This window comes from Apium graveolens, chromosome 2, assembly GCF_009905375.1.
Source record: "Apium graveolens cultivar Ventura chromosome 2, ASM990537v1, whole genome shotgun sequence".
Taxonomy (NCBI): Eukaryota; Viridiplantae; Streptophyta; class Magnoliopsida; order Apiales; family Apiaceae; genus Apium; species Apium graveolens.
Window position 1 is genome coordinate 106,120,539 of NC_133648.1, and position 15,819 is coordinate 106,136,357.

The 15,819-nt window shown below is 35.3% G+C and overlaps 1 non-coding gene across 1 annotated transcript; it reads right to left on the reverse strand.

The window, feature by feature from the left end:
* Nucleotides 1-14,953: 14,953 nt before the first annotated feature.
* Nucleotides 14,954-15,060, reverse strand: LOC141710280 (small nucleolar RNA R71). Its single transcript, XR_012570808.1, has one exon. It is a non-coding gene; the product is annotated as a small nucleolar RNA R71 (small nucleolar RNA).
* Between the last annotated feature and the right edge of the window lie 759 nt (nucleotides 15,061-15,819).

Below are 15,819 nucleotides of genomic sequence, written 5' to 3' on the forward strand. Positions count from 1 at the left end.
GTCCAAATGCAAATCTATTCAACCACTGAAGGGTAAGGATGATGGAAATGATGACCAGGGAAACTCTGAAAAGGGTAGAGGTCATGGTCAAGGTTAAGGTTCTTCATCAAGGACAGCTGAAACTTCTATACAGAGATCAAACTCTGATGCTGATAGAAGAATAAGTTCTTGTAAACAAGTTTTGACAAATCCTGATGTTTTACACAGGGTGAAAGTCAAGAGTTTATGTAGAAACTGAAGCTCAAGGGGAAGGAAACAATAGTTTACTATCAAGACCCTAAGTTACAGAAGCTGGATGAAGAAATTTCAAAGAGATTATTTCTTAAAGAAAATCCAGGAATGGACTTTGAAAGTCTAAAGGAAGAAGAAGCCAGACTTAAAGCAGAAAATATCAAATCCAAGTCTAAAGCTTCTATTGTTGAAAAGAAACGTCCAAAGCCTAAGGGTATTGTGATTAAGGAGAAGACAAATTCTGAGGCAACCAAAGCCAAATCACAAGTGGAGGTAGATCCAAGATCCAAGGGAAAAACAAAAATTGATGAACCTGTAAAGGTATACATGCCAATCATGGATGAAGAAATAATTAATGATGAAGATACTAGTCTGATTTTGAAGAAAAAGGATATTCAAACAACCTCTGACAGAGCTCATATTGTTCAAGATCAGGATTTAGTAAATTCTGATATTACAGTAAAGCAAGCAACCTCTGACATAGCTCAAGTTGGCTTGATATCAGAAGATAAAGAAAAGGAAACCTCTGATATTGCTCATGTTAAACCTTCAAGGATGTTACTACCTGGTTTTGCCAAAGCTCAACAATCTACTCAACTTTTGAAGACTACATCAAGTGGTTTTGATGCAAGAGTTATTAGAGGAAAGGAAGCTAGAGACAAATCAGGATTGGGTAGTTCTAAAGAGAAGAGAGTAAACAATACTACCGATGATCCAACTTCCTTAAGTGAACCAGGAGTATGAACAACTCCTGAAAGATTGAATCAATTGGAGTCTGTATAAATGGTTTACCACTCTGTTTTGAAAGAAGATATCATGTTATATTTCATGACAGATGGGGGTATTCCAGATCAAGAAGAATGCTATTAGATTGAAGTATTTTGAAGAACTGGAACATGTTCTATTTCTACTTCAAGTGAAGAACAGATCAACAGATGGTGCTACCAGTTATTTAAAATCTGATATTCAAAGGCAGAAGAAACTTTACTCTGTAAAGTCTGACAAGCCATACTTTCCTAAGTACAGAGATCACAATGGTGATATTGTTGAAATGAAACCTAATACTGCAAAAATCATCACTACATTTTCTGGTATTAAGGGACTTGAATTCAATCTAGAGTCTGATAAAGCCTATATCATCAAAATAGATCAGGATATAAGGAAAGCAAAAATAAATGATCTCAGGGCTGCTATCTTCCAAACAGGTGAAGATACAGTTGAACTTTAAGATGCAAAAAAGAGGATGCAGAATGAACTTGAATATGCTGAGAGAAGTCTGTTGAGGAACTATCTAAGAACAACTCCTGACATCAAAGAGATCAGAAATTGAAGCCAAGTCAAAGATCTACAACTGCTTAAATTCTTAAGTGTAAACAGACTGAAGTTGATATCAAATTTTAAGGATGGTAAAGCTACAAGGACTGTAAGTTGTAGTTATCTAGTCAAATTCTCATGCATTTGTACTTAATGTTTTTGACATCATCAGATATCTGTTGAACTTGTATATTATGCTAATTTACAAGTTGGGGGAGATTGTTAGATATATTTGTGATGTCATGTCTAATAATGATTTGTGTTTAGTTTTCAGATCTTAACTAACAGGACACATCAGGACTTAACTGGAAATCAGTACTTATACTGAAGTCAGGACTTAAGATATCAGAACTTAAGTTGTCAGAACTTAAGTTATCAGAAGATATTTATCAGGAGATAATATCAGGAGTTAAGGAGACTTTCAGATAAGATAGGCGGCTGATTGAAAGGAAAGAAGATCGAGACTAAAACAAGAAAAGATATGCATGAAGAAGATATCTATGAAGAATAGAATACTTAGAAGAAAAGATAACTACTTGATATATTTTAGGATGCAGAATCATATTCGATATCAATTAGAAGATTATCTTGTAACTGTGTGTCTATAAAAACACAGCATTGGGTTTGCACTATATGTGTTATCTTAATCGAGAATATTATTCATTGTAACCCTAGCAGCTCTCGTGATATTTGTTCATCACTGAGAGAGGACAGTTCCATTGTAATACTGTTTTATTAATAAGATTATTTTGTATTTCATACTTGTGTTCTTAATTCGATTTGATTGTGCTAGACACTATATTCAACCCCCTTCTACAGTATGTGTGACCTAACATTGTGTACTGTACCCCTTCTATGGTGATTAAAGTTTGGTCTTCCCGATTTGATAAACTGTTGAAGTCTGTGCTTTTCTTTTGATATACTTCGACAGACCAACTTCCTTAGCAATTTCAACTATCTTGGCTGTCTGAGATGTAGTAACTGTTTGATCAGGATTTGTCACTATCTTGTCAGGAATTGCTTGAGACCTGTCAGGATTTGACAATGACTTGTCAAGATGTCTAGATTCCTGATCCATAGAAATAATAGCCAACACTGTAAGACCATCTGATTTCTTCTGAACCTTTTTTGTTGCCTTCATCAGTCTCTTTTTCTTAGGCTTAGCAACTATAAATAAACTTTGGTCTTCTTCTGCATTAGCACCAGTAACCTCCACTGGTCTAGCAGGCATCTAAAATATAATTGGACCATCATTGTCACTCTTAATGTCTGATGGTTCATCAACCAGCTTAACACTAGCTCTAATTTTCATTTTCTTCCTACCCGCATTCTCCTTGATTTTTGTTATTGATGAAACACTTTTCTTCCTTGCTCCACCTTTGTGCTCCAAAGATTCAGGTGAATGTGAAACAACCTTTAGACCTGATTGTCTCTGAGACACATCAACTATTATCTTTGATTTTGCAATTGATTCCTTTTGAGAAGAACCACAGGTAATAGAGTTTTTCAATTTAAGGGAAGAAAAATAGACACTTTGGTCAGGAATAAGGTTGGATATGCCATGTTCCACAGTGTCAGGATTTGGAAAACTATATTTGTGAAGCATTTTCTTAGACAAAAACACCCATAATTCTCGTGGTAAAACTGTTCCTCTCCTGAAGGTATCTTTCCTTTTTGTTAAATCAGTTAGAGATTTAAAATTGAGTTGAAAGATCATTAGAAGTTCATCTTTTTCAAAACTTTCACCAGGTAAAAGATAAGTAAAAATTAATTATAAAAACCTAGTGTAACCAACACCATTTTGTTGTCATCAGGAAATACTGTGTAATATCATCGAAATCCTGTCATAACCCTGTGTTCTTGATCTTTTCGTTAATATTGAAATAGCTTGAGAATAATTAGTTGTACACATGTGAAATATGAATGTTAAGCAGACAAATATGAAATCAACAATATTCACACATACAAATATCAAAAAAAGAGGAACAGTCATTTTTGCTCGATCAAAATAAGAAACAACAAGAGATTTTCGTTAATAATAATGTTTAAGTACAAGAATGACTACAAAGGAAATTCATCCTAACTCCTAAGAACTAGAACTATTCTTTCTTTGCCTTCTTATTCTCCTGCTCCTTCTTCGCCGCTCGGAGGTGAAAGATGTGAGACATAGAGACTATAAGAGAAATGATATTCTCTTATAACTCTAGAGCTGCTAGGCGTTGTTGCTCTGCCAACTCAGCTCAACGCTCTTCTTCAAGAAGAACTTCCATCGTGAAGAAATGCAATTCGAGTTGATCATCCCATGAAAGATGATAAAAAATTGAATCAGGATCTGCAGTGGGATGAAAGACTTGATCACTGGTCCGGACTAGGAGTTCGAAAGGATTGAAGTACATCATGTCTTCCAATATGTTGAAAATAGGAAGATATACTCCATTATTTCTGGTGAAAAATTGATTTTGAGCCATGTATGCGATGAGAGAAAATTTAGGTTAGAGAGAATGAAATGTTTGAGTAACGTGTGAGGTTTCTAAGAGATAGGAAAAATGATTTTATAGCTAAATCCTACTGGGAATCTAAAGAGACACCTTTGATTAACCGTGTAATAATGAATACTACATGCATGATCTTACGCATATCTAGGAAAATAAAGCAAAGTCTCTTTACATGCTCCTATTCCCAATATAAAATAAATACTGATGACAAGTTTACCATGATTACTCAAATAGAATAAAATAAATTTATAACAATTAAACTCACGAAAGAAATAATGTTATCATCCTTTTTAAGAAAAATCATGTATTGTCCATCATTTGCTGAGATAAAATTTGTAATCCAAAATCCCCCTTAGCACTTGCATTGATGAATTTATTAGTAAAATCAAGAATCTCTTCTCCACTGACCAATCTGTCAGAAATTGATGAATCATTAAGAATGAAAACTACATGATTAGTTCCATGCAAAGCTCCCCTTGTAACTATGCAGTTCCTGATAGTTTTACGTTTCTCCCCCTCAACTTATGCATTATCATCAGGATTTTCCTTCTTTCCTGATTTAATATTTTTGTCCACAAGTACAACATTTTCATGATTGCATTCTTCTCTCACCAAGTCATTGAGATTATTGAAGTTGAGATGAGAAAGCTTCTTGTGCCAATTCCAACTTTCATCTACTGATGCCTTGGTTACCAGACAAGTTTCAGGACCATCAGTATTTGAATAAAGTTTGGCTTCGTAAATGTTTCCATGTCTGTAAGCTTTGAAAATAGTTTTCATTGTGATCTTATGAACTACTTCACAGTGCGTATCATAGAACACGACATAAAAACCTCTATCAGTAATTTGACTAATGCTCAATAAGTTGTGCTTCAGTCCATCTACCAGAGCTACGTTTGAGATGATGACATTTCCAATGATTGTATCGCCATATCCCAGTATTTTTATACATTGCCATATCCATAGGAAACCATTGGGCCAACCTTCTCCTCATATTCTGACAACAGGGATTTAGTTCCAGTCATATGTGCTGAACAACCACTATCCAAGACAAGCACATTCTTCTTGTTTCCCTGAAATCAGAAATATGGAAATCAATCAGAATTTTTAAGAACCCACACTTGTTGGGTCCTTTTAGACATCTTATGTATTTTTACATTAGCAAACTTCTTGTCAGGATTTGATCCATCAGGAATTACTCCATCAGGATTTGTCTTGACATTTTTGACTCTATAAGATGTATGCACATTCAGTTTAGCAGTTCTATTTAAAACAATAATTTTATTGAATTTTGGTGATCATAATTATTGTGATAAAAACTATGATAATCTTCACATGTGTAAATAGAGTGCCAACTACTACTATAATGAGAACAAGGATTTTGTGTTTTGTATAGTACTGATCTACCACTAAAATCTGACTCAGGAATCCTAGACACTTTCTTTTTAGGCTTCCTGCAATCAATAGCAATATGATTATTATTAACCTAGTTAAAACAAGCTTTTCTAGGAGCATCAAGAATGTTTTGTCTTATTTATTCCTTGTTTTCCATTTCTACCTCTCTTAGACCTAGGTTTGGGAGTCTTAGCAGTTACCTCACAAATTTTCTTGTCTAACTGTCTTTCAGAGAGAAGTCCTATATTTTTACTTTTCTTTTCTTGCATTTTAGCATCTTCTTTCTTTTTAGCAGGGACTCTAGGTTTAGCTTTCTTTTCAACAGTATTCTTAGAGGTAGAACCAACTTCATAGACATACTCCACTCCTCTTTCATCAGTTCTAACAAACTTAACTGGAGTAGTGTTATTAATGGCTTTATTGATATTCCTATCAGTAAATTTATTATAACCTAGACATTCTTTCTAGTTTTTATCACTGATGAAATTATGAACTTTCTTTCCTGAAGTCATCGATGTTTTAAACACCTCTCTTTCTTTCTCTAGAACTTTATCTAGTCTGGCATACTTGATGTTTATCTGAGTTTCATTATGTTGTGCCTTCTTACATGCTTTTTTATTCTCATGCATTGAAACTAACTCAACTTCTAAAAAATCATTTCATTCTCTAAGCCTCTTATTATCAGCAATCAAACTGTCACATTCAATAGTATTACTTTTAAAACTAACATGCAAATAGTATAAGATAGTTTTCAGCTCAGATAAATTATCAATATCAACAGGGAATATAACTGAAGGTACCTTATCAGTTCCTGAGGCATCCTCTCCATGAGTTTCCATGAGTGCATATCATTCATCATCCTTGTCTGTTCCTGATGAGTCCATCTAGTCTCTGTTGGAGTTTGTTGTGACCAAAGCCTTTTTAGTTGTCTTGGGGCACTCAATAGCCATATTTTCCATTTCATTATAGTTGTCGCATGTCACCTTGGTCTTATCAAACTTCCTTCCCTTGGTGTACTGACCATCACTCTTTCTGAACCTGCCTTTGCCATCACCATAGAACCTTATGTTGAAACCACCTTTTCTCTGTGGTTTTACAAACCTCAGCCTTCTGAAGCCTTTCACAAGCATTGCAGCCATTTCAACAACTTGAGGATCATCCAGATCAATCTCAAAATCCTCGTCAGTATCTGTGTCAGTATTAGATACATCATCAGTATCTGACTCTTCCACAATGTTCCTTCTCCTAGACCTCTCAATCATCTTTTCCTTGCCTTTATGAGTCTCAACATTGAGAGCCATAATTTTCATTTTCTGACTCTTTCTATTTTTCCTTTGCTGGATTTCCAAGTCATGAGTTTTCAACATCCCATACACTTCATCCAGAGTCAAAGAATCAAGAGCATATTGATGTCTGATTATTGAGGCCTGAGTATCCCAAACTTCTGGAAGAGATCTCAGAAACTTGGTGTTTGAGTCTTCTCTTTCATATTCTTTTCCAACCAATGATATATCATTCAACAGTATCAGAAATCTATGTTGTGCAAGACATGCCTGCACTATAACAAGACTAAGTCAAATTGACAACCCTAAGTAAGTTGTATGGTAATCTATGTTTGCATGGTGTATTGTAACACTTAAGTCTGCAAAAATGTAAATAGATTAGATTGGAGTATTTTTATATAAACAGTTCAAGCCTAGGAATAAACTCTGGAAGAAGATCATGAAGATCATGCCTCAGAGAAAGTGTGAAGAAGCTTGGAGTTGAATAAATATGTTTTGGGAAAAATATTCTAAGTCAAAAAATCTACAAGTCACAGATTATGTGTTACAGAGAAGTCACTCGAGAACTCCAGAATGATTTATAGAGAAGTCAAGAAAAGCTACTAGAGAACTCAGAGATATCGACAAGCCAAATTGAAGACATGAATAATGGAGATATCGACAAGTCATTTCTTCACTAGAGAACTCTGAGATATCGACAAGTCAAAATATCACTAGAGATCTCTGAGATATAGATAAGTCAAAATATCACTAGAGATCTCTGAGATATCGATAAGTCAATTTGTCACTAGAGAACTCAGAGACATCAATAAGCCAAAGTGAAGACATGAAGATGAGAGATGTCGATAAGCCAAATTCTCTTATACAGAACTCAAAGACCTCGATAAGTCAAACAACTATAGAGTTATTAGAGATCTCAATAAGTCATTATACTTATGGAGATGTCAAGTTCTCTACATGACTAACTAGAGATCTCGATGTAAAATTTCAAGTACAGAATGCAGATCAGTTTAATATCCAAGATTATCAATTAACAAACAAATCAATCACTAATTTGAAAAGTCTACAAAAGCAGCTTGAAGAGTACAAGATCAAAGGCCAAGATTAACTGGCAAAGTAAAGTCACAGGCATGCAAGATTATCAAAGATACACTAAACCAGAAATAGAAAGATTTGGTTATCCAAAAGTAGGGTTTGGTACATGCTAATGTATGCTGTGTGAAAACCAGTGTTTACTGTTCTATAAAATAAACACTGGATGTTTTGTTTTATGTTGCAACAAATAGATCTGAAATTTCTTGTAACTCTTAAGAGAGAAGCTGAGTTCTTAACATATTAAGAACCCAGAAATTTGTAGCAAACACTAGCTTGATTTTAATATAAAATTAAGTGAGTTTTGAAAGATAATTGTGTTCATGTGCATGTTTTAATTGTTCTTTTAAAACACATTATCTATATATATATATATATTACTTTGTTCACCATTCTTAAAAGTTCAAAAAGATATTAAATTTTTTTAAAACACATTCACCCCCCTTGTATTGTATTCATTACCCAACAATCTATTATATATATCAGTAATTGACTCATCATCCTTGGCATCAAATTGCTCATATTCCTGTACAAGAACAACTCTTCTGTGCTTCTTTATTGCCATTGTACCTTGGCACTGTGTCTCTAAGGCATCCTATATCTCCTTTAAAGTCTTGCAGGCAATAACTCTGTTTGACATCACATTGTCCAAACTGTTGTGCAGAATATTCCTGACTTTAGCATCCTTAAGCATTGCAGCTTTTTCAGGATCCGACCACTTTGATCTTTCCTTCCTGACATAGTGTTCAGGAGCATCTGCAGTCATAGCTACCGTTTCTATAGGGTATGGAGGTCCTGTTTTGATGATATCAACATATGCATCATCAATAGCTTTAAGGAACATCAATATATTTACTCTTCATGTAGAGCAATCAGCTTTCTTCAGGATAGGAATTTTCATGCTTTCATACTTACTTCTAGACATCTTCACCTTTGCAAATTAACAGTTAATTTGACCGCTCTAATACAACTTGTTGCCCAGTAAAGTAATTATTTAAGGGGGGTGGATACAATTACTAAACAAATTGATGTATTATGAAAGTAAAGTAAGAAAAGATGGAATAAATAACAACTTATATTGATCTTTAATAAAATGTTATAAAACTCTCTCAAGAACAATATTCTTAAGAGCTTCTAGGTTATGTGAATACTCGAGTTAAGAAGTACACATAAAGTGTTAACATATTATGTGTTTATATACTGCACAACTAAAATCAATCCTCTATTAATTTTTGCATGTTACATTTAATTTCGAGTTTTAATTTAAGTGCACGATTAATTTGTTTTATGATCAAAATTTTATTCTCATTTTTAATTAAAATGGAGGATAATATTAAGATACTAAAAACAAATTATGTCTCGGTTATAGAACGTAATCCATTTAAAATGGGTGTTTTGAAAAATGGATCTGTTTTCTAAACGAGCACTCGATTGTGCACTATGCTTTGATTACTAATGTCAAATTAAATATTGAGCTCCTCAGACATGTGCACACTACAGCTGAAAACACATCAGATGATGCTAAAATGGGTTTCTCTTTCTTTATTGGTGATGATACAATTCAAATCACCAAGGATGATTTCAATGAATATCTTCATCTTCCTTGGGATAATTTTGATAAATTACCACAGAAATGGGAACTGTATAGCTTCTTCAAAGCCATTAAGAGCACCATGCCCAATGACAAAATTCCAAAGCACTTCAATAAAAGTCATCTACCAAAACCATGTCACTTGTTCATTAACATTCTGTCTTATTCCCTGGCTCCCAAGACCGGTGGATTTTATGGACTGACATAATTTAATCAGGATGGCCAATCCACTATATATTCAGATTCTCAAGAATGGGCCTTTCACTCCTATGGTAAGAGTTGAGAAATCTACATGTGGAGACATGGTCATTCCAACACATTATGCTCCTAAAGATCCTTCGAAATACACTGAGCCTGAGAAAGAAAAAGTCTTTCTAGATAGCGGGTTGCAACTGATCTTAATGGAGTCACTTGACAATGTAATGTACAATAACATTGTCAACTGTGACACAGCCAAACAGATCTGGGAGAAAATAGAGATATTATGTGAAGGAACAGAGAAAGTTAGGTCAAACCAAAGGAAGATTCTAGTTTCTCAGTATGAAGGGTTTATGGCTAAACTAAAAGAAGGAATCACTGAAGTTTTTGAAAGGTTCAACAGCTACATGATAAATATTATGAGGCTGAGGAAGTTAACCTAAAGTTTCTGCTAGCTCTTCCTGACCATCTTGAACAGAAAATATCAGCCATTAGAGAAGGAAGAGATTTGAGTAGAATAACTTTGGAAGTTCTATATGGAATCTTGAAAACTTATGAACTTGAAATGATGCAAAGAAAGTCATTGAAAGAACACCATGGTCATATTGTTGATGGTTCAAGTGCTTTAATTGTAAATGACAGAGAAGAAAGTGAAGATGAGCAAGATGATCAAATTTCAGTTATTCAAGCTATGGAACAGAAGAACAAAGGACCTCAGAAGCAAGTTGTGTTGGAACTGGAGGAAGATAAATTTTACACCTTGGATGAACTAGATGAAATGGATCAGTCCATGGCTTACTTGGCTAGAAAATTCTCAAATATTAGAGTCAAGAAGCCAAGGTTTTTCAAAGGCAAGGGACAATCTTCCAAAAGTAACAGTTGGAAACCAAAAAACTCAATTCAATTTAGTTAGCAAAGGTGGCTACAAAACAGGTGCTGTGGACAGATGAAAGATAATGTGCTTCAACTGTGATGAGTTAGGACACTTTGCTACTGAATGCATAAAGCCTAAAAATGTGAAGAAAGACAAGGCATATCTTGAAATAGAAGCAAAGTATGAAGCTCTCTTGAAGAAGCAATCTGGAAAAGCTTATATTATAGAAGGAAAGAGTTGGGATGACACTGATACTAATGATGAGGATGAAGAAGTTGGAAATTATACACTCATGGCTTTTGATCAAGGAGAAGCATATACTTCTAAATCAAAGTTACCAACTCTAACCATTATTGATTTAAATGCTAGTCAATATAAGGATACTGTGGAGATGTTTCACATACACACTAGATTAGTGGCAGCTACTGAGGAAGTCGGTAGGCTAACAAAAGCAAATGACAAGCTTGAAAGTGAGAAGAAAAAGATGGATCTACTACTTTTGGAGCTTGAGTCAGTAAAGCAAGAAAATGAATATTTGAAGAACAAGCTAAAGTGTGCCAATGAGATTGAAGCCGTGTTAAGAGAGAAGATTGAAAAAAATGAAGTTAAGTTGAAATCTTTCAGGAATGCATCTGAGTTGGTTGGACAGTACCATGAGAAAAATAAACCATGTGCTAATATAGCTACTGGTTTTGACTATAGTGCCTTGAAAAGCAAGAAGAAAGATACTGGTGGTAAAGGAAAAGCAACAAAAAATGAAGATGTTCCAGCTATGCTGAAAAAGGTTGATTAACCTCTGTTCAAAGCATGTGAGGTAGATTTCAGTGAAGAAGAGTTGATCATAAATCAAGAAATTGCTGATGAAGACAATGAGAAGAAGAATACAGAAACAACTCCAACTTCCGAAGCTAAAAAGAAGCCCATGGTCAACCAAGATTCCAAGACACCTGTCAAGGAAATGAAAACTGAAGATGCAAGAAAGAAGAAGAAAAATAGAAATGGGAAGATTGGGATAAACAAGAGCAACAATTTTGCTTATGTTGCAGATGCTACAAGGAAGCAATGTCAAAAATGTGGCTCTGTAAATCATCTAACTCACCTTTGTAAAAAGGTTGTTAGCAAGCCAATAGAAGGAGTATGCAAGTGTAATGAAGCAAATGCAAATGATCCCTACTCATTCTGTGACAAGTTTGATTGCATCCCTTGCAACTTGAAAGTGATGAAAAGTCGCCACAAGCTGAGAGTAGACATCAAAAAAGTAAAAATTGGGTCTACATCAAAAAGGGAAAATGCACAACAATCAATGAACTCTATTTTATCTGAAATAACTCATTCTGATTCTGCTCACTCTGTTAACAAGAAGAAAGTACCCAACACTGCTTGGGTTGTTAAACATACTTAAACTCATTGTGTGCAGGGCAAAAAGAAGAAGGTCATATGGATTATAGACAGTGGATGCTTAAGACATATGACAGGTGATATGGCCCTGCTATCATAGTTTGAGGAGAAGGCTGACCCATTGGTGACTTTTAGAGACAACAGCAAAGGCTTCACAATGGGATATAGCAAATTGATTTCTGGAAATGTTGTCATTGATGATGTAGTACTGGCACCTGGTCTTGAAGTGAATCTTCTCAGTGTCAGCCAATTTGCAGATAAAGGTTTTAAAGTTTTATTCAACAAAGAAGAATGCACTTTTATCAGCAAGAAAACTGGTGAAGTTGCTCTAAAAGGAGGAAGGAAAGGAAGCTTATTTGTTGCAGACCTGGACTCAACAAATAAAGATGGAATATGTTGCTTCTACACCAAGGCATTTGTGGAACAAAGTAAGCTATGGCATAAAAAGCCGTCTCACTTGAATTTCAAGGCAATTAACACTCTGGTCTAAAAGGAGTTAGTGAGAGACATGCCTAATCTGGAGTTTTCTCAAGATGAAGTCTGTGATGCTTGTCAAAAAGGGAAAATAAAAAGATCAAGTCACAAGAGTAAAACTGTGAATTCTATAAGTGCACCTTTGTAACTTATTCACATGGATTTGTTTGGACCAGTTAATGTCCAGTCAATTTCAAGAAAAAGATATGCACTTATGATGGTGTATGACTAATCAAGGTACACATGGGTAGAATTTATGCACGCCAAAGATAAAACCCCACACATCATAATTGAACACATCAAGAAGATTGAGAAGCAACCTGAAGATCAGAAATATGTGAAAAGATTGAGGAGTGACAATGGAACATAATTCAGGAATGCAGCCTTAACTGAATATTGCAAAGACAAATGCATTGTTCAAGAATTCTCAGCAGCTAGGACACCTCAACAAAATGGTGTAGTTGAGAGAATGAACAGAACATTGGTGGAGGCTGTTGAGTGGCATTTATGACACTTTATAATGCTGTAATAAGCTTTGAATTGGTGTATTTGTACTCAAGTTAAGTGTTTTAATGTGTTTTCTAGTGTTTTTGTATTTCAGGCATTATCTAGGTAATCAGGTGAATTAGCATTATTTTGGTGTTAATTTGGTGTCAAGGTGGTGTTGGAATAAAAGCTCGTGGAAAGCCGGCTCGAAGCGATAAGAAAAAGAAGAAAAACTGAAGTTTTTCCAGAAGTAAGGTGCGCCCGCGCTGGTCAAGCGCGTGGCCCTGCCACGATGCCAAAAAGGTAGCGCACCCGCGCTGTGATAGCGCGCGGTCGCGCCGGTGCAAATTTAGAGAATTCTGGTTCTATTCTAAAAATAATTGGAGGACTTCTAGATTGTATGGGGCTGCTATATATATTCAAATAAAGGATGTTTTCAAGAGAGAGACGTACCAGAGCGCAAGGAGAGCAATAAGAAGACTATTTTAGCATGGATTCAACGAAGATGAAGAAGATCTTGCTTTTTACTTGTGAATCTTTGTTCTAAGTTGTAACTTGGATGCTAGTTTTCTTACTTGTGAACCTTACTCTTGTTTCGTACTTGGTTTTATTTATTCTTTATAAAGACTACATTTATTATACCATGCTTTTATCGGAACCCCGTTGATGATGTGTCCGATTATGGGCTAATCATTATCGTGGGGTTCTAACGGATTTATTTATGGATTTTTTAGTTAATTTGTTTCGATGCCTTAGTGTGTGATGATTGTATGATAACCTAGTATTGGTTGTGCGTATTCATCTTATGAGCGCCACGAACTTATAAGACAGTGTGTTAATCTTTAATGAAGCGACAGTGAATTTAAGGATTTAGAACTTGTCATGCTAGCATAGGTTCATGTGTTATTGTTATGCATGATTCGTAGGTAATTTTAACCATCTTACTTGCCCTATGTAATCAAGATAGATAACTTGTGCTTAAACCGTTATGTTATCAAATTCTATAGACATATAGGGTCTTAATATAATTGGTGTCTAATCAGCTTCTATCTCTTTTGTTGATGTTTGGTAGTATATTATTCGTGCAATGAAAGTTGGTGTTTAGCAGTTCCGTGTTATCTGATTAGTGTCATCACCATTACATGCTAAGGTTAAGAACGAAAAAGCTATTGAATGAAGTATTTAATGAAGTTAGAATCCCATGTTTGTCTCATATAATATACAACCCTCTTTATTCTCTTAGTTATAATTGTTAGTTCAATTCTTATTTATAAACAACTTCAATTTGTTATCGTCTTAGCATTGAATAATAACCATACATTGTTGCTTAAGTGCATAATTTAATTAGTTAACCAAGCTAGTCTCTGTGGGAATGAACTAGAAAAGATTCTATACTACTTGCGAACACGTATACTTGCGTGAATTATAAGCGCGTGTTTAGCGACTAACAAGGTTTTGGCGCCGCTGCCGGGAACTGCAGTGTTAATTTTTAGTTTATGTATTTTCCATCAGTGGTCGTTAAAGTTCATTTTCTCGGACATTGTTACTTATTTGTTTCCTTGTCTTATTTCAGGTACTCTAGCGAGGGTATATGTATACGCGCTCGCGTACTCGTAAGAGAACACTGGATAAAGCCGAGGAAGAAGTTGTGGTAGTTTGAAAGGAAGTTTTTGAAGAAGAAAAAAAGGTAGAAGAAGAAGAAGAGAAAGTCGAGGAACCAGTTTCCGTAGAGACGGGTGATCAAGCAAAAAATGCTAAGGCTTTGATGGACTATTCTCAACCTAAGATCAATGACATTCAGTCAAGCATCATCAGGCCAACCATCAGGGCTAACACTTTTGAGATCAAGTCAAGCACGATTCAGATGATACATAACTCAGTCCAGTTTGGGGGTTCTCCTACTGAAGACCCCAACATGTACATCAGGGATTTCATCGAGATCTGTGATACCTTCAAGTCCAATGATGTGACTGAAGATGCTATCAAGCTGCGACTCTTACCATTCTCTCTGAGGGACAAAGCTAAGTGTTAGTTACATTCTCTACCAGTAGAGTCTATCACCACTTGGAAAGATCTTGCTTAAAAGTTTCTCACTAAATTCTTCCCTATGGCGAAGACTGATGCAATCAGGAATGCTCTTACTCAGTTTGCTCAGCAAACTAGAGAATCTCTGTGTGAGGCTTAGGATTGATATAAGGAGATACTAAGGAAGTGCCCACACCATGACATGCCTGATTGAATGATTATTAACTGTTTCATTAATGTATTGGGTTCTACTTCTAGACCCATGCTCGATACAGCATCAGGAGGAGCCTTGTGGGCTAAAAACTATGATGAAGCTAATCATGGGGTTAACCAAATCACTGGTGTCTGTGAGCTTTGTACTGGTGCCCATGAGACTGATCAGTGCACAATTTCTAGTGAATCAGCTTAGTTTGTGAGAAACTTTTAGCGTTCGCAGCAACCTGTGCCATCCACTTATCATCCCAACAACCGCAATCATCCTAATTTCAGTTGGAGCAATGCTCAGAATGCGGTTCAACAACCTTATCAGTAGTATCCAACTATGCATTACAACCCTCCTGGTTTTCAGCAACCACAATATGCACCAAGACAGCAACTTCAGCTGTAACAAGCTAATGAAAAATCTGAATTAGAGGAGTTGAAGTTTATGTGCAAGAGTCAAGCTGTTTCTATCAAGACCTTGGAGAATCAAATTAGGCAAATTGCTAATGCCTTGCTACATCGTCATCCTGGTACACTACCTAGTGACACTGAAGTGCCAGGAAGGAAGGAAGCTAAGGAGCAGGTTGAAATGAATATATCCTAAGTCCAATCATGTATTAGGATTTAGGAATAACGTCCTGTGTAATCTGTTTTGATTTCATTGATATTAATAAAAGACTTATTTTGTTTTTATTACGGGCTCTATCTATTTAAGTGTTTAAATAAGATATACCATAGTTTAGAGTAAAGCTTTTTATGGAT